General features: G+C 35.7%; 1 non-coding gene across 1 annotated transcript; it reads left to right on the forward strand.

Annotated features, from left to right (window-relative positions):
• The first annotated feature begins 3,412 nt into the window (after window positions 1–3,412).
• Window positions 3,413–3,486, forward strand: TRNAI-UAU (transfer RNA isoleucine (anticodon UAU)). The gene has a single exon. It is a non-coding gene; the product is annotated as a tRNA-Ile (tRNA).
• The last annotated feature ends 5,729 nt before the right edge of the window (window positions 3,487–9,215 follow it).

Raw genomic sequence — 9,215 nt, forward strand, 5'->3', positions numbered from 1 at the left:
TAAATAAATCAATAAATAAATAAATAAATAAAATATTTTAAAAAATTTAAAAATAAATTTTTATTTATAATGAAAAAATAAATTTTTAAAATATTTATTGAGTGGAAAAATAATAATAATAATTATAATAATAATAATAATAATAATAATAATAATAATAATAATAATAATAATAATAATAATAATAATAATAATATCTGCAAAAGTATCCATAGGGCAAGATATTTGTCGTTTCTGACATGCTATCGCAATCAATTTAATTACATTATGTTTTTAGATGTTGCTGTCCCCTTTGCCTTGAAACCATTGGATGGACCGCATCCGAACATAGGATGAAATAAATGCATCTAACGTAATTTCATCTTGAATTCAATTTCATGATGGATATAATCCGCTTAATATTCCTGCATATAGTGAAGGAGCAAGGTGGCAAGGCTAAAGGTCCTGCCCTATTTCCTCTCTATCGAACAATTTACTGCAGGATCGGAAATTTACTAATAAGACTGTGTTGCGCTTGAGAAGAATAATGTGGACCGACTAAGCTCATTGCTCCATGGCAAAGCACATGATGCAATGATCCACTTTCTATAATTTGTTATTGGAGTTACATTCTATGTTTAGATCAGAGGGCAAGTGATGGAGTCCAGGGCACCATTCTTTGTATGTTCGCTCCCTTTGCCTTACGTATCTTTTTTTTTTTTTTTCTCCTTTTCTTTTCTTGCTAGCGTGGATCCAAAGTGCAGCTACTTTTACTAAAGTGCAATATCCTCTAATTTGAATTGAATTAGCCAAAATAAACTAATTAGTCTATCGGACATCAGAACGTTGCACAACATCCCGTGCGGTGTTCCGAGATTCCATGGATCGGTGAGCATATGAAACCGCAGTGATGGGCGTGGTGCGACGACACCAATCCTGGAGTATCTGATGATGTACACTCTTCTCTTGCATACATGTTTAAAAAATTTTCCTTTGTGCGGAACAAAGCTAGATTTCTTGTAAGTAAATATGCTTTTCTTCGCACAAAAAATTTATGCTGGCTGTGCCAACTGAATGTCCTGATTCATTATTCATTGTTGCTGTCCTTTCTTGTGCGCAATTAAAAGATTACAGGTACCTAAAAAAAAAATTTCTCCACAAGCGTTAGTTACTTGGCCAACATATTCCAATTACGTAATATGAAGTAAGAAGCGGCAGGCTGCCTTAATTACCACGCCGAAATGAACCCGTCCAAGATCTTCTCATTTGCTGGGAACTCTATCTAGGCCAGAGAATGACAACTCTCCGAGTATAATTCTTTTTGACCCCCCTCTGGCCATCAAAAAAATATTCATTACAACAGTAATACCACATCAAATTTATCACAATTCAATAAAAATATCTGTATTCCATCGAGTATCATATATTTCACTGATTCTCATAAATAATATCTCATATTAATCATTAATTTTTAATTTTTTTTAATATTTTATTAAATTATAATAATTTTGACGTGATACCACAATCAATATCTTGTCTCGTATTACGGTATCTGCGGAGTGAAATAATCTCTGCTCGGCTACATACCGCCAAAGGAGTCCACGTTGGTGAATGCTACGCAGGATTTGGATTCTTCCACGAATTGCTCTCTGGAACCATCGGTGGAGTGCCAGTGGGTAACAGTGAGTTTCGACTAGATGTTGACGTTACCTGGCTTGACTTAAATTAGAAGGTGGGTGCCTCGTGATGCACGTCAGCTGCATGAAAGGATGGACATGGATCCCTAAGCCACTCAACGCACAACCCGCTGCAGGTTCGATGGCTTCCTTTCCTCAGCCAATGAGCCAAATTATTTCCGTGTCATGGTCTGCTATCGAGTAGATTGAATGCCGCCGCGTTAAGCAGAGGGCAGAACATAAAGGACAACGTCTCTAATTGTTGGGGCGCTTGAAAGTGGACGAAAATAATTTTAAGAAAGTCCAATGGGGTGTTTGGATTCGAAACTGGCTCATGAAGTCGCTTCATCCCAGAAAAAAGTGACTCTGGGACCAGAATAACTGAAAGGAGTCAAAAGTAACTTTAACATTCAGTGCAGCCAAGTCGGGTGAAAATGTGAAAGCAAGCAACCACCAAAGGTTTTAAAAAAAAAAACAAGCATAGGGAAAAGAAGCGAGGGATTTGATATTCTACGATTGGGGCTTTGATGCTTATTCTTGGACTGTCTTGTGCATGATTTGTTCAACTTGGAGCACAGACCATATGCGAGAATTAGAGTTTCATGAATCCCTCCTCTTTTTTTTCCTTATTTTATTATTATCATTATTAATTTCAAAATCTCTGCTTTTGGTCTTCAATTAGGGCTTAGATCCTGATATGTTGGCTATAGTTTGCATGATTTCTTTCCATTCGAGCACAAATTAGGGTTTTTTGTGCAATATGCACTACTTTGATCGACCTAGGTTTCAAATGGTTGATTCAGTGATAGAATGTTTATTGCTGTTGGAAACAATTAGGAGTTTGCTGGTCTTACAATTGCTGGAATGTTCCTTATATTAGAATCTATGCCTCTAGCAAGAAATCGATATATGGATAGCTTGCAGTATATTAATGTAAACTTGCATTGCCCTTGTCTACTACTTGTAGTTGATGGTCTAACAAATATGTGGCAACATACGTGATGACTTTTATGATCCAATAACTAAGCTCTCTACAGGAGTATTTTACAATATTATTGTGATGCTCTAGCTTATAGTAATATTTTGTAAATACTGAATAAGTTCAATTATGCCCGATTCTCACGTCTGAGGTCAGACGGATGAAATGACGGTGTATGCTGGAGGTACTATCTAAACTTCGACTTAAACCTGTAAAAAAATAATCCTGTCGAAGTGTTTTCTGATGAGGATCCTCAAGCCATGGAGTCTTAGCCAATTCCCGATTATCGCACATAAATTAGGCTAGCGGAAGTTCCTTATTTTTAGGGAGCAGCCTAATCATACAGATATTCTTTCTTATCTAGATTTTTCTGGAATAGAGATGGGGTGGACTTTGTCAATGAAACCTATTGTGTGCAACAAGTATAGATCGACTTTGGCTGAACTAACAGTACCTCGGCCAGACCAAGGAGCCAGAGAGAGAAGCTTGTCAGTGGAGCTCGCCGTGTGCAATGGGCGTGATCACTTTGGCTGACCTAATAGGACTTCGTCAAACTAAAATAGATACTTCGGCCAGAAACAAAGCTTGAATGGTGGTCCACCATAGGGCTTCTGCCAATTCTACGATCAATATCAAGAACATATCCGTTTGAAGCTGAGGTAAGGTGGAGAGCCACAACAAGTTCCTTCTCTACAAATGTATCGCAATTGTTGCATTGGGCAATACCATTAAAAAATGATTTATAAATAACAGTTTTCATAGATCATAACATTAAAACGGTCCCGTAGCTCAGTCGGTTAGAGCGTTGGTCTTATGAGCCGAAGGTCGCGAGTTCGAGCCTCGCCGGGACCAACATTCAATAAAAAATAATTTTTTAATTATTAACTTATGTTTTCTTATTTTTATTTATTATTTTAAAATTTCTTTCATTAATTTTAAAATATAAAAATAAAAAATTGTTTTTTCATAAAAAAATATGAATAAAATTTTAAATTATTATTTTTAAAATAAAATGCACGATAAAAAATATCTTAGCACTATTCTTATTCAACTATTTTTTAGAATTTCTTTTATTATTTATAAAAAATAAAATTAATAAATTATTTTTTTAATAAATAGGTTCGCCTAAAATCTAGGCTACATCTTTCGTGGAAGCCAGAGTCCAGAGATCTACTATAAAAATGCAATATAGGATCTTTTAATACAATATAGGATTTTTACAGAAGTTCACCTAGAATTATTAGTTGAGAGAAACAAGAGATATTATTGAGAAATCTAACATAAAAATGCACATCATGGAGAGCTTGTTCGATGTCGAGATCCAGGTAAAGCCCTAAGAAAAATATTATTTTTTTCTTCTATCTTTCTTACTTTCTTCTACTCCTTCTCTTTGTCTCTTTGCTAGAAAAAGAGCTAAGCCCACTGCTAGACATGGGCCCAAGTCAAAGAGTCCCAACGGACTCCACCTCCTATTCAACGGGCTTCCCAATGGCAACAGGAAGCGTTGTATCCCAATTCTCCACCTTGGCTTTCACCGCAACGCCAACCAAAAGATCTAGCTATCACCTCTTAAAACAACATCATTCACTTTTGGGGTAGCAGTTAGTTAAACTCCTGGCTCGCAAGTCGCAACGAACCGAAGCACCTTTCAAATCCACTCATCCTGCAACCAATAGCATCACTCTTTTAGAAACTTCTCAGGAAAATTGATCCGTCGCTATGGCAAAAGTGATCCTAGGAGACCACCTATCTCCAATTGCGTCATCTTAAGCATCATGTCTTCATCTCACTGTACACATAATCCGAATTCCATCTATAACTGTGTATATGTTATTACACTTCTTAACCATCCTTGGCACCATGATGTCATGTGTCACTTTCAGACTCCAACTCATACTGAACAGCCATAGTCTCTGGAGTTTGATGCACGAAGCAAATTCAAATTCTTGCGCATCTTCGAGATATTCCATATGCCACTATTACTTAGTATTCAATGTTCCATCAAATATTTGGATTTCACTATCCCTACCCACCAATCTCAAAAATTGAACTACAATAATTTAAAAGAATACTATCACACAACTGAATAGTACCCTCCTTTTACCTTCAAAGAATAAGATCGGTCCTTTCTGGACAAATACAATAAGGGCTACCAGAATCCAAATCCTAGCACCATTGAAGGTCTCTATACCTTTGGAAACTATAATAACTTGGCCAACATCACTACATGCATAGTTGCCGTCATTCGCTCGTAAAAAATCACCATCTTCTTTCCTTTGGTGTATGTTGTGGATATAATTGTCAAATCTTTATATTGATAACACTGCACTTTGCTCCTATTTCTCGACTTGGATTTTGACCATGCGATGCTATATCCTTTCTTTAGTACTCTTCCTCTTTATATGAACATGCTACGTGAAGAACCTATTTGATTACTCTTCTATTAAGCAACCTCGACCAGTAACACTTACACCATCGAGTCCATGCTAAGAGTCGTCGCACAATTGAAGTTCATGATTGGACTATCTCATGAATCTTGTGAATCAAGGTAAGCAATATAACCATTTTCCCCTCATCATTGATCACGGTCATTGCTGCTGCTCATTGGGTAATCATTATATTAAACCAATGCATAAAAATTAAAAAAAAAAAGCTTAATTGATATATATATATATCTTTCCTCACGCATGCTTCTCAACTTGTCCTACAATCCTTTGGAGGTAGTCTCTAAGAAGATATTAATAAGACTGACTCATCAGGTGCTAGACGAAGAGTTATCACCACCTTATCCATTTTGGCAAACTCTTCATTTGTCATTCTAGCATGTTGGTTCTTTTTGCCTTCAAGAGCCATATCGCACTCATCCTTCACTAACACACCTTGCATCTTCAACTGCTCGAATACAAAGTTGATATAAATCTAGAAATTAAAATCTTGTTGAATTGCGCATCATCTCAAACAATCTATTATATATACACATTTAATATATAAATATAATTTTAAATTTTAAGGCTTGCGTGACCTTACCCAAAGTCTATTCGGGCTTTTGGATTTGAGACCTACGCCTAAACCAAATGTAGCCCAGTTTTGACATGCCATGGGCTAGCTTGACGGCTTTTCCAACCCTCGTAGAGGATCTAAGACATAGATATTATATATGAAAAAATAAATAACGAAAAAAGGGGGGGAAAAGAGAAGATGTTGAATCATCATCAGTATTGCCGAATTAATCAATGGTGGAGGTAGATGAAGAGCCAACATAGTCCGTATTGATGGCCTTTGTCTATGTCAGCAGCCGATTAGATGGAACCAGTTAAAGAATCGTGCATGCGGAGCAAAATATTGGAAGTCAATTTGTATAAATCTAAATTGCTTAACCCAAACACCCTGCTAATTTGGTTGCATTAGTAACAAAATAGCAGATTTCCTGACACAAAATGAGAAAAATATATGAACCAGAGGTGTTATTCACAAAACACAAGGTGAATGTAGAGAATGGCAATTATTCAAAACCAAGGGAAGGTATGCCAACATCATCATCTAATCACGGACAAATAATATAATCTTATACTGCTATATAAAACAATTCATCCAGCGAACATTCATTCACTCACAAAGTGCAACATTCAACCGAACACGGGAACGGATTTTTTATATGCTGACACCCCTCTGTTCATGGTTTTTTCTTCTTGCTTTCCTTCAGATCTTCAAGTTCCTTTCTATTATTTGGGCAACTTTTATTTGCAAGCATCTGGGATCATCCAATGGAACTCTTACATGTCATTTTATGCATACAATAAACTTGGACGGATTGAGAGGGCGAAAGAGGGCAAAGCCACATGCTGATGGACAAATGAATTATAAGAGTTGCTCCATGTCTCTCGGATCTGCCATGAGAAGTAACGTGCAAAAACTGATTCGAACTTTAAGGGGTCAAGTCACTTGTCTTAAAGAGTATGTATGAAGGAAATAATATGTTTATTTTTTTTGGTGGACAGAATAATAGTCTTTGTTAAATGCTCCTTTCAGGTCCATCTAAATTTAAACGATCAAACAACTCATCCTTGTGATCGCACTTAAGATTTTGGGTTGGGTCACCTGTTGCGTCTCAAATCTAATCAACGTACATCGCCAGCTTAAAGGATAGGATGATGTTTTTTCGCCAGCTTAAAAAATGAACTCATAAAGCCACATGATCTTATACTTAATAACGATCAGCTGTCGCTTCCATGTATGACCAAACATCTTAGACCGGCAAGCCAAGCAGTAGGCTATGTATCAAATCAAGGCACATAATGTTATGATGTTGTCAGAATTCAAATAAATAATGGAAGAGAGAAAGGAGCTGAAAGAGATTGGAAGAGCGATCTGAAGGTCACTTCTCATTGCCTATACAGGGAGTTTGGTATTCATTGTCGAGATGAGCAAAATGTATGGCAATTGATGCAGCTCGAAGCATGGAAAAGCTAGACAATCAAAGCATCATTCGGGCTCTCAAATAACTCTCTCAAATAATTTGAGAAGAAAATGAATGCTAAAGCTATAAAAAATCTCTAAAATAATTGAAAATAGAGAAAGGTGATTCAATTCATTGATGCCAAAGACTTCAAGAGTTACAATTCATAAGCACAATATTTGCGCTTGAAGAAAAAAAGATAAATAAAAAAGCTCTTAGTTAGCTGTTCTTGAAAAAAAAAATTAAGTACAAAATTAAATATTAGCCAAATAATTTGATCAATCTCTAATTGATATCTTTCATATACAAAGATTTTGTATTAAGTGGACATCTTCCAAATATAAAGATCAGCAAAATAATTTGATCAATCCCTAATTGATATCTTCCATATATAAAAGATCAAGTAGGCATCTTCTATATATAAAAGATCTTACATCAAATCCTCTCCACTTGGATGCAACTCGTCCTCAAGTTAGCACTTATCTTCAAAGCCTAGGAAGGTTCATAAAACTTGAAGAGATCTTGCATATTAAAGATCTTGGAGATTTTCATGAAGTCGAATAAATCAACTACATAAGTATTGTCATTTATCTTATGCAAAATCTGATATGGACCAATCATTTTACTATTGACCTTGCTATAAGTACCAGTAGGCATTCTTTCTTTGCGAAAATACACCTTGACTTTATCTCCCACCTCGAAAACTTATTTTCTTCTAAGCATATCAGCTTTATCTTTATACTTGGCATTTGTTTCTTCCAACTTGGCCTTAACACTTGCATGAATATCCACTATTTTATCTGCCAAATTTTCGACTGTAATGTTTGAACCCGAAAACTTAAGCAGTGGTGCCAAGTCCAAAGTATGCTATGGAGTTCTGCCATAAACAACTTGAAAAGGTGATTTGCCAATTGTTCTGCTACCCATGTTATTGTATGTAAATTAAGCTTAGGCCAAACATAAGTCCCATTGCTTTGGCTTTTCACCAACCAGACAACGTAGAATGTTACCCAATGTCCTGTTTACAACCTCGGTTTGTTCATTTGTTTGAGGATGACTTGTGCTACCATATTGCAATATAGTATCAAACCTCTTCCACAAAATTTTTCAAAAATAGCTCAAAAATTTAGTATCTCTATCAGATTTAATAGTTTTTGGCACGCCATACAATCTAACAATTTCTCTAAAGAACAAGTTGGCTATTCTAGTAGCATCAGTTGTTTTCCTGCAAAGAATAAAATACGTCATTTTTGAAAATCTTTCAACAATTACAAAAATAGAATCTATACCTCGTTGGTTCGTGGGAGTCCTAATATGAAATCCATAGATATGTCCTCCCATAGTGCTTGTGGTATAGATAATGACATGTAAAGACTCATATTCTGAGCTTGTCCTTTAGCACATTAACAAATATAACACCTGTTTACATACTTGCGAACCTCTTTATGTAATTGAGGCCAATAATATCTATCCTCCACTGAAGCAATAGTTTTGTCTCTTTCCAAATGACCAGCTAAGCCTCCAGAATGTAATTCTCTGGTAATGTATTTTCGTAGTGAACTACAAGGAATGCATAAACGGTTTTCTTTAAATAAGTATCCATCTTGTATGTGCAAATTACTTTGTTGTTTCATCATGCATTTCTCCCACTCTTGTTGGAAATCTTCATCAATAGCATATAAGTCCTTCACATAATCAAATCCAATAATTTCATTTAGTAAAGTGATGAGAAGTGTTACTCTTCTACTTAATGCATCTGCCACTTTATTCTATTGGTCAGATTTGTGCTTCAAGACATAAGTATACTCTTCTAGTATTTTGAGCTGTTTTACATGCATCTTGTTCATACTTCTATAACTTTTGATGTACTTCAATGCTTGATGGTTAGTATAAAGAATGAACTCCTTTTAGATCTAGTAATGCCGACAATATTGTAATGCTCTGATCACTGCATATATCTCTTGTTCATAGGTAGACCATCACCTTTTGACGTCATTGAGTTTCTTACTAAAAAATGCCACTGGTTTGCCTTCTTGTGATAGAACTGCTCCAATTTCAATATTAGAGGCATCACAATCAACTTCAAAGAGTTTGCTAAAGTCTGAAAGCGTCAGTATAGGTGTTG

Source organism: Elaeis guineensis, chromosome 14 (assembly GCF_000442705.2).
Source record: "Elaeis guineensis isolate ETL-2024a chromosome 14, EG11, whole genome shotgun sequence".
NCBI classification, from domain to species: domain Eukaryota; kingdom Viridiplantae; phylum Streptophyta; class Magnoliopsida; order Arecales; family Arecaceae; genus Elaeis; species Elaeis guineensis.